The 15302-nt window shown below is 48.0% G+C and overlaps 1 protein-coding gene across 1 annotated transcript in view; it reads right to left on the bottom strand.

Moving 5' to 3' along the window:
* LOC138473585 (lipocalin-15-like) overlaps positions 1 to 15302 on the bottom strand; it is a 248165-nt gene that overhangs the window by 38402 nt on the left and 194461 nt on the right. The gene's annotated exons all lie outside the window — the stretch shown is intronic.

Raw genomic sequence — 15302 nt, 5'->3', positions numbered from 1 at the left:
GTTTTTTCCTGACCAGAGCCTCCCACATAAGTAGACATATCCTAAATGCCATCAAAAGTGTGAGGGGGAAATTGCCGGCCTTAATCTTTATCTTGCATAGTGGGTAGGGGTTGGTACTGGAAGGCCCTTGGCCCTTTGCATTAAATCCAGTTCAAATTAATTCCAATATAGAAAATCACTGTATACATTTCAATTGAATGGTGAGGGGAACAGTCTGCTTAATCCTTTCCATTAAATTGTCGGGAGGGGGAAGCCGTGTAGATCCTTAGCACATTGAATTGAAGTTAAATCAATGAATTCCCACATAGAGAATCATGGGATGACTGTTTTTAGAATTTGAAACTAACAAAGTTCAGTGTGTTAGAGCCGGTATACACAATGAAGACTTGGGTGACTTTCCTTCTGAAACCGCTGACTCCTGTCCTGAAGGAGGGTGTCCATAATCCCAAAATAAGTAACCCTAAACTCTGCTATTCAAGTTAATTTAGAGGGTGCAAAACGAAATTCCCCATTTGTTCCCTTGCATCCCAAACTACAATTACCAAGCATGGCTTCTCATTTGAATGTGTTTTGAGAAATGATTCACCCTTTGAGTTCCTTTTCACAACTGTGCCTTTCAAATAAAAAACGATTTTCCCATTCAATTTCTTTCTCAAACATTGCCTATCCATATTAAGCCAAAACAATGTTTCCATTGTATTGTGAATGTTTTCTATTAGTTACTTTGCAATTAAATCTGATGTAAATTGTTACTGCATGTTTCAAAATGTTACCTGTGTTGTTTTAATAATGAAAAGTTATTTGGAGTTGTGATATTGGGTGTTGCCACAGCATCAGTGGTTGATGTTGGTAGATATTCCGTTTTGTCAAACCTTAAATAAATAAACATATATTCGTACTGTACACCGGCCTGGTTCCTAGCTCATTTGGGCTATAGAGGGTGTTTGTTGGGGTGGTGCAAGGCAGGTTGGAGGCCTCACTAACGTTGCATCTGTATAAGTGCTTTTGGTGTGCGCCACCTTGTTTAGGGGGAAGGTACTAGAGGTGTGACCAGCAATGCCTAATATATTTATAAGAGAGTTAAATAAATATTAGTAAGTGGGCAGTGGATCGGTTGTGCAATTTTCAAGTTCAGACTATCCATTGGCTTTCCACTGTTTGCACGAGAAGAGCCCTCGTAGCCCTTAAAGTCCCAGAGGGGAAATTAGTTCTAGGTGGAGATCTCTCCATTGAGTTCTGGCTCTCACGTCAGAGCTGCCCATCATGCTTCACTCCATTGCAATAACTGCTTGTGTCTTTCTGACATCCCAATGTCTTAGTTTCACCATTTTACAAGATAGTCAATAGAGAGCTTGGGTTGAGTGGTGGGCCAAATTGTGACTAATTCTAATTATGATGTTTAAGAGGTGAAACCAAAGAAACATTACAGCTGCTTGCAAAGCCACTGTTTCCTTTAAAGCCTATCTCTAAGTGGGTTTATCTTGGTCCATCCATGCCGTACTCCAAAATATAACTGATCCCAAGTCTACTTGATGAGTCTAAGCCTCAGTAGCGATTATACTAATGTATTTTTAAACTCTACCAATGGGGCAAATTTGGTCAATCTCCGTATTTCAGGGTTATATAAATGTGGCAAGATATTTTGGTCAGTAGGGAGGGATACTAAGCGCCCATAGTTGATATTCCATAATGAGTTCTTCCTCTCCACCATTTGCTCCAGAAATTACAGCATCAAATTTGACTAGGTCAAGAAAGAAAGTCAACAAGGAATCTATGGCTGCAGTTTCAAGCTTCGTCTCTAGACCCTGGGGGTGGTTGAGGACAACTGGTAGCTCTACTTAGTACTGCCGGGGCACCATGCCATCTAGGGTACTGCGTCTGAAATAGGCATAGTAAGGGGGACTGGCAGCTTCCTTGTTTCACCTTTTGTACGGGGGTGCACACGCAAGCCTATTTTTCAGGAGGGGTGGGAGCGGCAGAATCGTTATAATCACCTGCAAAAAAAAATGAATGTTCACTCAGAGCTATTTACGTTTATAAGTGCTTGGCCCTTCATTCTCACATCCAGTGTTAAAAAAATGACCAGCTACAGTAATATGATGTCCAAAGAGAAATAGTAGTACGCAGGTATGAAAAACCCAGAAACGCAGAAACATAGTAGTGGAAACCTTTGAACAGGCCGTACGGACTGACCTGGGCTCCTGGGGGTCGGCATCCTTGTGGTTGCAGATGCCATTATCAAAGACCAATGCTGGGAGACAAGCTGTTCCCAATCAGGATTTTCAGAATTCCAGGCTGGTGTCAGATTAAGAGGGTTTTTATGTGGAAAGTTTCTTGGGGCACCATAGAGTAGGAGTTGTCATCATGGGGGTCTCTGCTCCAGTTGTGATGGCACTGCCAGCCCCCTGGAACTAGATGAAGAAGCTGCTCAGATAAAGAAACAGACCAGTGTCAAAAGCTGCCTGTAGCTGTCTTTGGGTTCAGCCGTGATGGGAGGCTGCACTTGGCAACTGCACTGCACCACTTCGTTAGATCTTCGGGTCTGCTCAAGGATTCAAGATTACATTTTTGGTATGCGGGAGGAGAGGCGTTGCTGGGGGGAGGGCTGAAGGGGGATGGGGCTGAGGGGTCTTTTGGTTGTAGCCCCGGATAGACATTTAGGAAGCAACGTTTGGATACTCAGGACTCCGAATTTTTTCATCGATGGTTGACACCCCCCTAAGCTACAACCATGACCACACATACAAAGACTAATTATATTCCCACCAACAAGTTACACTTAAGAGCCAGCCAGCTAAGGTTGCTCACCTGGAGACAATGGGGTATGTGGGGTAAATATGAGCTACAGAGCCTACAACTTCTTGGGACACATCATTAATTGTCACCATGTCAAGTTCTGAGGATCAGAGCCTGAAGGGCACCAATCAGATACCTGGGGTATTTAACTTGGTAAAAAGCAAACAACAACAAGGACGCTGTAAGCTGTACCACGTCTCATTTATATGTTTTCCAGCCCTGTTCTCTACTGTAAAATGCAACCCTTGAAGAGAGGTGGCTAAGCATAGAAGCTTGGTTTGTTTTGCCTTTTAAGGCCATAGGCCACTTACATAGTTAAGGACTCAGGCACTTTATTGCCCAAACCCGAGTGTAGTATTCCTATTTAATAGTGGTTCGGTTTTGCTTCCAAGGCTGTAATTTCAAGCGAGTGAATGCCCCAAGGGTCTCTGTTTGACTCTTTACTGTCCCTTTTGGGCCGGGGCCAACCCTGATTTACATATGGTCTTCAGATTCAGTAATGACTAGGCAGGCTGAAAAATGATGTTGTGTAGGGTTGTCCAGAGCTGTGCCTGTGGTTATGATTTATTCAAAACCTCCCAGCCATCAAGTTTTGGTTTTGCTTTAGTCACCCTGAGTGGGACGGGTATGGCCAGACGTAGGTCAAGAGCCTGTTGGGCCTCACTGATGACGCCCAACAAGGCCGAAACATGTCTGGAGATGCTTGTGGTCTCGTGCAGAAGGGATGTGACCTAGCAGTTCAGGCTAGACTGCCCCTTTTGGGGTGGGACCAAGCCTGATTTGCATATGTTCTTTCCCCTTCTGTAATGGCTTGGCAGGCTGATAAACCTTGGTCTGGAGGGTTGCCCATGGTTGTGATTTATTCAAAACCTTCCAGCCATCAACCTTTGGGTTTGCTTCATATTTACCAGCTACACCATTATTGCGACAACTGATCAGTCTCCATTATGAAAGGATGGTAAAGACCAGTGATTTCAGAACTGTTGCTTCACAGGGAGCATTTCTCTGCTTCTGAAACGCCAGTTGACACTCCTCAGTCCAGAGAAGACTACTGGACTGATTCTGGCCTGTCAGCGCGATCAATTAAGTAACTAGGCCTGACAGTGCTCTACAAATGTGTGTACTACCTTATGAGGCCAAGACAACACTCAAATGGATCTCTGGAAGGTCGGACCTGGCGGGAAGATCACCTCCCGCCTGCAGGACTCGGGATAGGGCTGTCCGGAATTAACAGTGGCGGCGGGTTTACCGCCACTCTTAATTCCGGACCGCCCGACCCGTAATGAGGCCCATTGTGTCAGGCTGCTCGGTTGCCTGATCAGGACAACTAGGACCTATATAATCCCTATGAAGAGAGGGTCCCAGGAATGCCCCCTCATGCCCATGAACATGACAGCCCGGAGAGTCAAGAATGCACAAAACCACTAATTATTCAGATAACCCCCAGCAGCACCAGTGACTGTCACGTATGCAGAGAAGTACACTCTCAGACAGCCATTCAAACCTTATCCAGTGAATGTCTATATGGATACAGGGGCTTCAACAGTGGTCGTAGACCAAAATGCCATGATGGATGACATTGACTAAATGCTGAGCAACCACTGTGCTGATGTCATTAGTGATGCCACGACATAGCCACTTTAGTCATGAAGTACACTCGCAACCTTGCACAGCTCCACACAGACACACACTCGTGTACACAAAGACCATGCTTGCACAGATCTGTAGATAAACATGTTAAAAGCTGTTATTATTTAGTCATTCAGCCAAATGCAGAAATGCTGAAAGCAAGGCAACAAGGGGATGCAGAGCAAGCTTGCAGATGCTTATGACAACTAACCCTATGGAACTACAGGATCACATAAGGAGCCTGGCAGGACTAAATATAATGAACCTATAGGAAATATAGTACGGCCTAAGTGTGTAGAATTCATAGTATAAGTATAATGAAAATGACATAAGGCCTCAAACTGCAGGACAAGAGATGAAAGAAAAGTAGAACCAGGATGCACAAAGCAGGAAGGCCAGGGCTCACGGCCAAGGTCAGAGATAAGCAGCACATTCCAACCTTAAGACGACAAGGGGACAGCTGCAGAAAAACAAAATAAAATCCTCATAATTGCAGACCAAAAGAGCTCGATTTTGTGGTCCTCAACCATGTGATGCGGCCGAGCTAGACAATGGTCATTCACCCGCGGTGGGAAGACAAGCAGTTCCCAGCGACACAGAAATAAAGTGAAACATGATCAAGTTAACAATGTTGCAACATGGAGAGCACTCACAGGGAAAAGTGGTATTGCTATCAGATACATTGGACACACATAGTCATTCAAATTACCTTGAAGAGGTGAACAGAGGGCTGAGAACCAAACTGGGTCCCAGGCCTGAGGAGACCAGTTCCAGCCAATAAGGGGACAGAAATCCAGAGATGGGTGGCAGGGGGCACGGGCCAATGGTAAACCTGCAACCCTGCAACAATGTAATAGATAGTTCCATGGAGAAGGGACAGGCCAGTCACCTGACCTGGAAGGACCAATTGAGTATGATGTATAAGGGCAATCCTTTGGGTATACCAATGAGTACGTGTGATAGTTTTTTGGGTTTTTGGGGAGAGCCTTGGGAATGGAGACTGCAGAGATTCTTGAATGCCCTGTATGATACCTGTCAGTTCTTGTAATAAACAACTGTTGTAACTTGCCCTTGGCTGAGTCCTCTGTTCGTTCTGGGGGCAGGGTTGTTTGGTCCTTGGGAGTTGAACAGGTGAGCTCGTAGTAACCCCCAGATCTCTGGCATACCGCACCAACACCTGAGGTAAGCATTGTTACAAGGGTTTAAAAATTACCATCCCTATATGCTCTGTGGTTACACCCACAACTTGCAGAGGCATTAGGTGAGACTTAATTGGTCCCATAGGTCACATCCCTTCTGCACAAGACCACAAGCATCTCCAGACATGTTTCCGCCTTGTTGGGCGTCAACAGTGAGGAGTAGCTTGGGTCTCTAGGCCCAGCAAGCTCAGGACCCACATCTGGGCATACTGTTACCAGGGCAACTGGACAAGCTTCCTCCAAGGGGGAGGACCCAGGACAATGGGAGGGAACGGGAGGCAGGAGGAAGGGGAGGGACAAGGGAAGTGAGGAGGCAGAATGTAGATGAAAGGAATACAGAGAGGTTATATGGAAACTGGCTTCTCTGTGATCCATGAGTGGTGTATGGTGAGACTTGAACAGAGGCTAACAACTGGCAACGAGGACCGACGAATGCCACCTTGTGCCCAGCGAGGATGGTAGGCGGGTGAAGGAAGCCCAGCAGAGGTGACTCAGCAGCAGGCCGCGCGAACAGCGCTCAGCAGTGAGGAGGGACGCAACACCACAGGTGTGAATCCCAGCAGGACGGAGGACCGGTGGACCCAGCAGGAAGAACACCACCCAGCTTGGAGGAGGACCGGAGAGCAGCAGGACAGAGGACTCCAGCCCAGTGAGACACACCGCGTGGGAGGTGCGGTGAGCAACAGAGCTGAAGAGAAGAGCAACCTGCGAGGTCAAGGGGCGGCTGATGAGCCCAACCCAGCAGCAGGAAACAGCTTGTCAGAATGACGGGTAAGCAGTGCCCAGCAGTGTGGAAGGTGGGGAAAGTCCAGCGAAGCACAAAGCAGTCTGCGGTAAGGAGCCGCGAGCGAGGTGAGACCGCAAAGGAGGAACGACAAGTGTGGACAGCCCAACAACGGCGGTGTGGTGCCCAGCGACGAGAGCTGCTGCGGACAAGCGCACCCAACACCAGGCAGGCAGAGCACACGTCGGGACCGGCACACAGGCCACATGCACACTGGTAGAGGGTGGTAAGGAGGACCTGGAGCCCCGCTGTGCAGGGAGACAGACCTGGATGGGTCACGCGCTACGCTGCGCACCACCCCACCAGCCATAACTGCACACGCCGTGGGGGGCAGTGAAAACCCACCCAGAAATAACCATGTGGCATAACCGCCACAGGAGGAAAAAAATATCAAACGCTACCACGTACCACGAACCAAAGATTACAGACCCACACCAGCTACCCTCAGCCTATACCAACAGCAGCCAAAATGCGGTAAAACCCACAGCTGACCCAAAGAACGGCCCAGGGCCAAACATAGCCATGCAGCGGAGGGCCCACAGGAGAAGGTTCGCAACAGCAAGCAAATACAAAGTAGCAACACAGACCCCACAAACAAGGGCCCGCACCATACCTCGAAGGAAGGCCCGGAACCTCACCCACCCACAGACTGGGAACTCAGGAGCAACACCCATGCTGACCACAGCGCTGAATGCCAGGTGAGCGCACGCTGGCATAGGAGACCAACGACAGGTCAACACACCTGCGAAACCACACAACACCCAAGACCAGACACTGCAAAGCCTCAGCAAGATGGTAGACCTAGCACAACAAGCTGCCGATGTAGGAGCACGTGTCCTTGCAAATCTGGGGCGCACTTCCCGCATCATGTTTCAATGACGGCCCAACCCGTTCACCCGCACCACGATCAAGGCCAACAGTGGAAAGAATGGGTTGAAGAATTTGAGGACTTCATGCGGGCAGTAGGAGACCACGACACGCTAAACAAGGGGAACATATTCGCAAACCTGGCAGGCAAAGAGATCAAAGGGGTCATAAAAACAATCCCAATGCATGAAAGAAGCACATACCAATGCCTTCGCGCTGCAGTCAACAACAAGCTGATAGTACCCTCCAACAAAGACTATGAACACTACGCATTCAATCAACACGCACAGCTTCCACATGAGTCCATAAGAGAGTTTGTCATCCGTCTCCAGAGGAATATCATGCGCTGCAACTTTGCCAACTTCAATGATGATGAGGCAATACGACTGAGGATCATAGAAGGGTGCGCCTCTTTGTTCCTCAGAAAGCACCTACTCAAAAAGCCTCTGTCCTTACAAGAAATCATTGACCTAGCAAGAAAATATGAGCAAGTGGACATACAGGCAGCCGCCATTGAAAACCCTAAAAAGCGTGACACCATCGCAGCTCTTACACTAGGACAGCCGGAGTACACCAGAAATACAGGACCCTGGAGAAGACAAGGACCCAGAAGCCCACAGCACCAAACCCAGAGCGATGGACAATGCTACAGGTGTGGATTTGAGTTCCCACACAGACGACCATGCCCGGCCATCGGACAGAGATGCCTGCGATGTGGCCAAGAAAACCACTTCCAGGCGATGTCCAGAGAGAGACTGCCTGCACCCCCCGCATACCGACCAGCACAAGCCCGACCAGACGACCAGAACAAACAAGAGGGCCCAACGACCGGCCGACACACGGAAGGGACCAGGAAATGCCACCCCAAGAGAGGTACCTGATGCCGCCGGCGTGTAACGCTCATCTGGTATCCATGGGGACGTCACTCAACCTGTTCTGACCTCTTACGACCTTGAACCCTTCCTATTCGACTGGAGACTGGGCCTGAAACACAGGATTGGTAGAGTTTAACTCCCTATTGTGTCTGTATGCTTGAACCCCTTCTTCCCCGGGGTCCAACCCTTCCCTTTGATACACAGCTCACCTTGTTAGTGAGTGTGTGCTCTCCGTCCTGCTTTCAGCGCAGGGGTGCGTTGATTGATGCAGGCTTGTTGCTGCCTAGTTACTTCACTGGCAAGAGTCCAACAGGCAAGTATAATGAGTCTTTTGAATAGTTCTCTAACTTCATTCCTTTCCTTCCATAGATGATGGCCGGCATCCGGGGATGGCGGCGTGCTGCTGAGATGAGTAGCGCTGAAGGTGAGTGAGAGCGCGATTCGCGATGCACCCCTTTTGTATTTGTATTGAACTGAGTTCTTTTCCAGTGTCTTTTAGATGCCGCGACGTTTTCAGCGTGGATGCCGGTTATGAAGAACAAATGCGGTGAGTAAGCGCGGTATGTGGTGCCTCTAGATGTTTCCACGCTAACCTGGAGTGTCTTTTCCCTCTTGCAGATGGATGAGAAGTTCCGGAGATAGAGTTTCCTCAGAGCGGCTGGGATTCAGGTAAGCGTTTGAAGCTCGTACAGTATTTAAAAATAAGTGAAGATTTGCAGAATGCTTACTAATGCCTTTTTTCTGTTATTTTCCCTTTTCCTTAGGAAGCGGCGTGTCGGGATGGGAATGACACCACCGGAGATGCCTGCAGAACAGAAGGAGCGATGAATGATGGGCAGAAGCGCCGCAAGGTAAGGCTGTTCCTAACAGTGTTGTTGTTCTTGCAGGAGCAGATGTCAGAATGCACCAAAGTATCAACTGAAAAGGATACGATATTCAAAAGGATACAGGAGGTAGGGTCTTCCGGATCCCTGTTCACCCGACTTGATAGTCGTGAAGTCAACAAAGACCTTCCAAATGATACAACCCTCTGGCTGATAAAACAGGCAGAGCGATGGATCACTGGAAAGGGCGTGGGTAAGGTATAGTAATCCAGCCTAGGACAAATTAAAGTATCATGAATAACTGCTCCAACCTGAGTATGATGAGTTAGATAATGACAGGAATGATCACACTGACCTGTATCTCTGGGTAGAACAATCCAGAAGCCTCTTGATGGGTTTGAATTGAAGAACAAAACGACAGGGAAGGGAAAATTAGTAAGGGAGACTTATCCCGGACGGAACGAGGCTCACGCTAGATACGGGTTGAATTCACCACAGGATAGCGTCCAAAGTTCAGTTCAAAGTCACTTCCAATAATCCTTGAAAGGCTTCCTTCCCACTTAGGGATCAATCCTTCTGTTAATGCCACAGATGCAGGAGTTAGAAGAAAATAGCGTTTGAAGACAACGTGAGCGTGTGGATTTACACGCGGGCAGGAATCGCGCAGCCTGGGCCAGCCGCGTGTGAAGACAGCGTGCGCGTGTGGATTTACACGCGGGCAGGGTTCGCACAGCCTTGGCCAGCCGCACTTGAAGACGAAGAGCGCGTGTGGATTTTACACGCGGGCAGGATTCACGCAGCCTGGGCCGGCCGCACTTGAAGACGAAGAGCGCGTGTGGATGTTACACGCGGGCAGGATTCACGCAGCCTTGGCCAGCCGCGTATGAAGACAAAGAGCGCGTGTGGATTTTACACGCGGGCAGGGTTCACGCAGCCTTGGCCAGCCGCGTATGAAGACAAAGAGCGCGTGTGGATTTTACACGCGGGCAGGATTCACGCAGCCTTGGCCAGCCGCGTATGAAGACAAAGAGCGCGTGTGGATTTTACACGCGGGCAGGATTCACGCAGCCTTGGCCAGCCGCGTATGAAGACAAAGAGCGCGTGTGGATATTACACGCGGGCAGGGTTCACGCAGCCTTGGCCAGCCGCGTGTGAAGACAAGGAGCGCGTGTGGATTATCACGCGAAGGGATAGCTCCAGGAATCAGCGTGTGGCGGAACACACGCTATCGAAGGCCCAAAAGTAGCTGTAGGAATATACCAGGATGTAGATCAGAGGTTCAGCTACACGACGCCAATAGAGACGATCAGAAGCAGCGAGTGAAGTTTCTACGCTGCTTAAATACGTGATACCGTATTTCACGTGACGAAGCAAAAGTCACGTGAAGTTAGCGACGTGAAAAGTGTAAACGTCGTTTTCCCGGTAACGTATCGAATAGCCTCCATTTGGAGTAGAACGGTCTAGCTGTTCTACGAGCGTAGCGTCCAGCATGCATGACAGTGCCATCCCCCAAAGGGACAACCTCTCCCCTTCTTGAGTGGAAGCGCTTCAATAAAGCAGGAGCATGAATGTTGGAAAGAGGTTCCCAGGACCTATCTTCGGGTCCATAGCCCTTCCAGTCCACCAGATAATATGGTCTACCAGAACGGAGTTTCATATCCAGTATGTCTTGTACCTCGTATTCATCAGACCCCCGCACAGAAATAGCAACAGGCCGTACCGGCAGTCTAGTAGTGTCAGAGAATGGCTTGATGAGCGAGACGTGGAATACAGGATGCACCCGCCATCGTTGTGGCAAAGCCAGACGTACAGCAGCAGGATTCAGAACATGGAGCACAACATACGGACCGATGAATCTAGGCAACAATTTCTTTTTGCCCGGAATTCTTAAGTTCTTAGTGGATAGCCAGACTTTCATCCCAGCCTTATAGACAGGTGCGGATACCCTATGAGCATCGGCATAGAACTTGTCACGTCGTTTGGCCTGCTCCAATTGCTGCTTCACCTTTCTTTGTAATCTCTTCAGATCACGAAGCGTACGGCCTGCGGCAGGCGTGTCCAGGGATAGACCGGAATCTAGAGGTATTGATCGGGGGTGTTGTCCATAGAGAGCATAGAACGGTGAAGTGCCTATGGCACTATGATAAGAGTTGTTATAGGCGAATTCAGCCGCCGGCAGTACCGTGAGCCAATCCGATTGGTATTGCAAACACAGACACCGCAGATATTGTTCCATAGTACAATTGACCCTTTCAGTCTGTCCGTCGGTTTGAGGATGATAAGCGCTGGACATTCTATCATCAATTAGTAATGCAGATGTTAAGGCTCTCCAAAAGCGTGACGCAAACTGCGAGCCCCTGTCAGTAATGATTACTGATGGTAGACCAAAGAAACGGAATATATGTTGGATGAATAGATCAGCCAGAACAGTAGCAGTTGGTAAACCAATACAAGGAATAAATAGGGCCAATTTAGTGAAATAATCCACTACGACCCATAGGGTATCATATCCTTGATTTGGGGGGAGTTCCACCACAAAGTCCATAGATATCATGTCCCATGGTTTGGTAGGGACAGGCAGGGATTGGAGTAAGCCCACTGGTTTACCAGGAGTATTTTTACATTGGATACATACAGAACAAGAAGATACGTAGTTTATAACGTCTTTTGCCATGGATGGCCACCAGCACCACCTTTTGAGCAGGTCCAGTGTTTTCTTCTGTCCAGGATGGGCTGCAATCAAGGAATCATGGTTCCATTTGAGGGCTTTATTCCGCATTGAAGGAGTTGATAGATAAAGCACCCCCTGTGTGAATGGTAAACCGTTATGCACGTCTAGATTCATATCCTGGACTGCTTGTGGATTATTTTTTACCCACTCTTGTATTTCGGTTTTTAAGGATGGTTGAACCGAACAACCACAAATCACATGATCTGCCAACAGCTGGATCTGTACTTGTTTTTCTTCCTGCGCCTCTTTACTCATACGGGACAAAGCGTCCGACTTAACATGTTCTCGGGCAGGACGATAGGTGACCTGGAAATCGTATTGGGCAAAAAAGACATGCCATCTGGCCTGACGGGCCGTAAGGCATTTCATGGATTTGAATGCTTGGAGATTTCTATGGTCAGAGTACACCAACACCTGTTGTTTGGCCCCAAGAAGATGATGACGCCATTCTCGGAAGGCATCTTTGATAGCCAGTAGTTCCCGCTCAGTAACGGTGTAGTTCCGTTCATATGAGGTGAGTTTACGAGAGAAGAAAGCCACTGGGTGTTCCTCCTTGGTTTCTGTGCAGACTTGTGAGAGCACTGCGCCAATAGCGACACTGGATGCATCCGCTTCAACGACAAACTGGCGATCAGGATCCGGATGTTGAAGCACGGGTGCAGTGGTAAATGCTTCCTTCAGTTTTTCGAATGCTGCTTGGGCATGTTGGTTCCAACAGAAAGGTACTTTGGAACTAGTTAAAGCCGTCAAAGGAGCTACTGTTTTGGAAAAGGAATGGATGAATCTGCGATAGAAATTCGCAAAGCCCAAGAAAGACTGTAGCGACTTGACGTTATGTGGAATTGGCCAATTCAAGACGGCCTTTACCTTGGAACGACTCATTCGAGCACCTAGATTGGTAATGTCGTAACCAAGGAATTCCACTTCCTGCGAATGAAAGACACATTTTTCGGCTTTCACATAAAGGTGGTTCTCCCTAAGTCTTTGTAGGACTGTAGAAACATGTCTGACGTGTTCCGATAGAGATGAGGAGTAAATCAAAATGTCGTCCAGATAGACAACCACAAATCGGTCCATGATGTCTCTGAATATATCATTCATGAAGAATTGAAATGTGGCGGGAGCATTGCACAGACCAAAAGGCATCACCAAATATTCGTAAAGACCATACCGTGTCTTAAAAGCGGTCTTCCATTCGTCGCCTTCACGAATGCGAACCAAATTGTATGCACCTCGCAAGTCCAGTTTGGTGAAGTAACTGGAAGTGCCTAACTGATCCAACAGCACGTTTATTAGTGGTAAGGGGTATTGGTTTTTGATGGTGATATCATTAAGTGCCCTGTAATCAATGCATGGTCTGAGGTCTCCCTCTTTCTTAGGAACAAAGAATAGAGGAGATGCAGCAGGAGATTGCGAGGGTCGTATAAAGCCCGTGGCTAGCGCCTTGTCAATGTATTCCTTTAACACGACATCTTCTTTAGGTGTTAAAGAATAAACACGGCCTGTAGGAATTTTGGCACCCGGAATCAGTTCGATAGGACAGTCGTACTGTCGATGAGGAGGTAATTGTTCTGCCTGGCCTTTATCAAAGACATCAGCATAATCAGCGTATTCGCATGGTATGATATTGTCGCATTGATGTACAACGCTGATAGTAGAATCCTCCACCACAGAGGCCAATATGTGTTGTTTATTTGACACCTCCTGACTGGTAAAGCAATGTTCGTTGCAATGAGTCGAAGGATATTGGAGCGATCCCGAAACCCAGTCAACAGTAGGATTGTGAAGGGTTAACCATGCAAGACCAAGTATGATCTCGTACTGCGGAGCAGCAATAACATCGAAGACGATTTCTTCTGAATGGTTATTTGATAACGTCATCCGAACAGGTACCGTCTCCTGGGTTACCATACCAGAAGTTAACACAGATCCGTCCACGGTATTCACCGTTTCAGGTTTTTTTTTGTTTACTAGGGGTAAGGAACGGTTCTTGGCATAGGTGATGTCTATATAATTGCTGGTGGCTCCAGAATCAACCATGGCCTTGGAAACCACTTCTCGCTCATCACAATGTAACGTCACCTGAACTATTACAGGTGCATGTTTAGGAATGGTACTGGAGTCCGATGAAACACTCGACATAGGGACTCCTGCTAATGTCGAGTTTTGGCGTTTCCCGCACGTTTGACGGGTTTTTTAGGACATGTTACCAATAAATGCTCGGAAGAACCACAATACATACATAAGTGGTTTTTTCTTCGGTTCTCCCGTTCTGCATTGGACAATCGGCCTCTCACGGCGCCTATTTGCATGGGTTCAGGGTCGTTAGAGATGACTGCTGGTGTCTCTGACCGCCCCGAGACTGGCATGAAGGGCTTTTTCTCTCCCTTTCGAGCATTCCTTCGGGCGTCGATTTGTAGAACCAAATCGAGCAGCTCTGGGAAACCCGTAGGAACCACAGGAACAGTAGATAAGGCGTCTTTCAGTTCTTCAGAAAGACCCTTGTAAAAAACAGCCGTTTTCTTGCTGTCAGGCCATTGGGTTTCCGCCGTCAGTTGATTGAACCGGGCGACGTAAGACATAAGGGGTTGGCTGCCTTGTTGTAGGTTAAGCAACTCTAAATCTGTGGCTTGAGTAGAGTAACGCATGTCAAAGACTTTACTCATAGCAGTCAAGAGATCGTCACAATCGTACAACAAAGGGCTATTAGTTTCCAACAAAGGGTTAGCCCAAGCAGCAGCCGTGCCCCCTAAATGGGAAAGCACGAAGGCTGCTTTTGTGGTTAGGTCAGGAAAAGATGTAGGACGGCAAAGGAAATGGAGTCGGCACTGGTTTACAAAGGTTCTGTAGGTTTTGGGATCACCCGTGAACCTTTCTGGAGGGGCCAAGGGAAACTGAGTGGGCATAACCACGTTAATAGTCTCCTGTGGGGGTGCCGTAGTCCCAGATCCGGATGCGGTAGCCATCGGCGCTTGTGTTCCCTGAGGACTACCATGTAGGGCGTCTTGCATAACGTCCATACGGTGCCGTAACACGTCCTGTGCAGTAACCATTTCGTTTCTCAAATCGTGGATCAACTGTGTCAAAACAGTTAAAGGATCCGTACCCTCCATGGCTTCTGATTCTGTCAGAATGCACCAAAGTATCAACTGAAAAGGATACGATATTCAAAAGGATACAGGAGGTAGGGTCTTCCGGATCCCTGTTCACCCGACTTGATAGTCGTGAAGTCAACAAAGACCTTCCAAATGATACAACCCTCTGGCTGATAAAACAGGCAGAGCGATGGATCACTGGAAAGGGCGTGGGTAAGGTATAGTAATCCAGCCTAGGACAAATTAAAGTATCATGAATAACTGCTCCAACCTGAGTATGATGAGTTAGATAATGACAGGAATGATCACACTGACCTGTATCTCTGGGTAGAACAATCCAGAAGCCTCTTGATGGGTTTGAATTGAAGAACAAAACGACAGGGAAGGGAAAATTAGTAAGGGAGACTTATCCCGGACGGAACGAGGCTCACGCTAGATACGGGTTGAATTCACCACAGGATAGCGTCCAAAGTTCAGTTCAAAGTCACTTCCAATAATCCTT

Source organism: Ambystoma mexicanum, chromosome 8 (genome assembly GCF_040938575.1).
Source record: "Ambystoma mexicanum isolate Mex_15411 chromosome 8, UKY_AmexF1_1, whole genome shotgun sequence".
In the NCBI taxonomy this organism is placed as follows: domain Eukaryota; kingdom Metazoa; phylum Chordata; class Amphibia; order Caudata; family Ambystomatidae; genus Ambystoma; species Ambystoma mexicanum.
The sequence above is the reverse complement of the archived record's forward strand: the minus strand, read 5'-3'. Positions and strand labels throughout refer to the sequence as shown.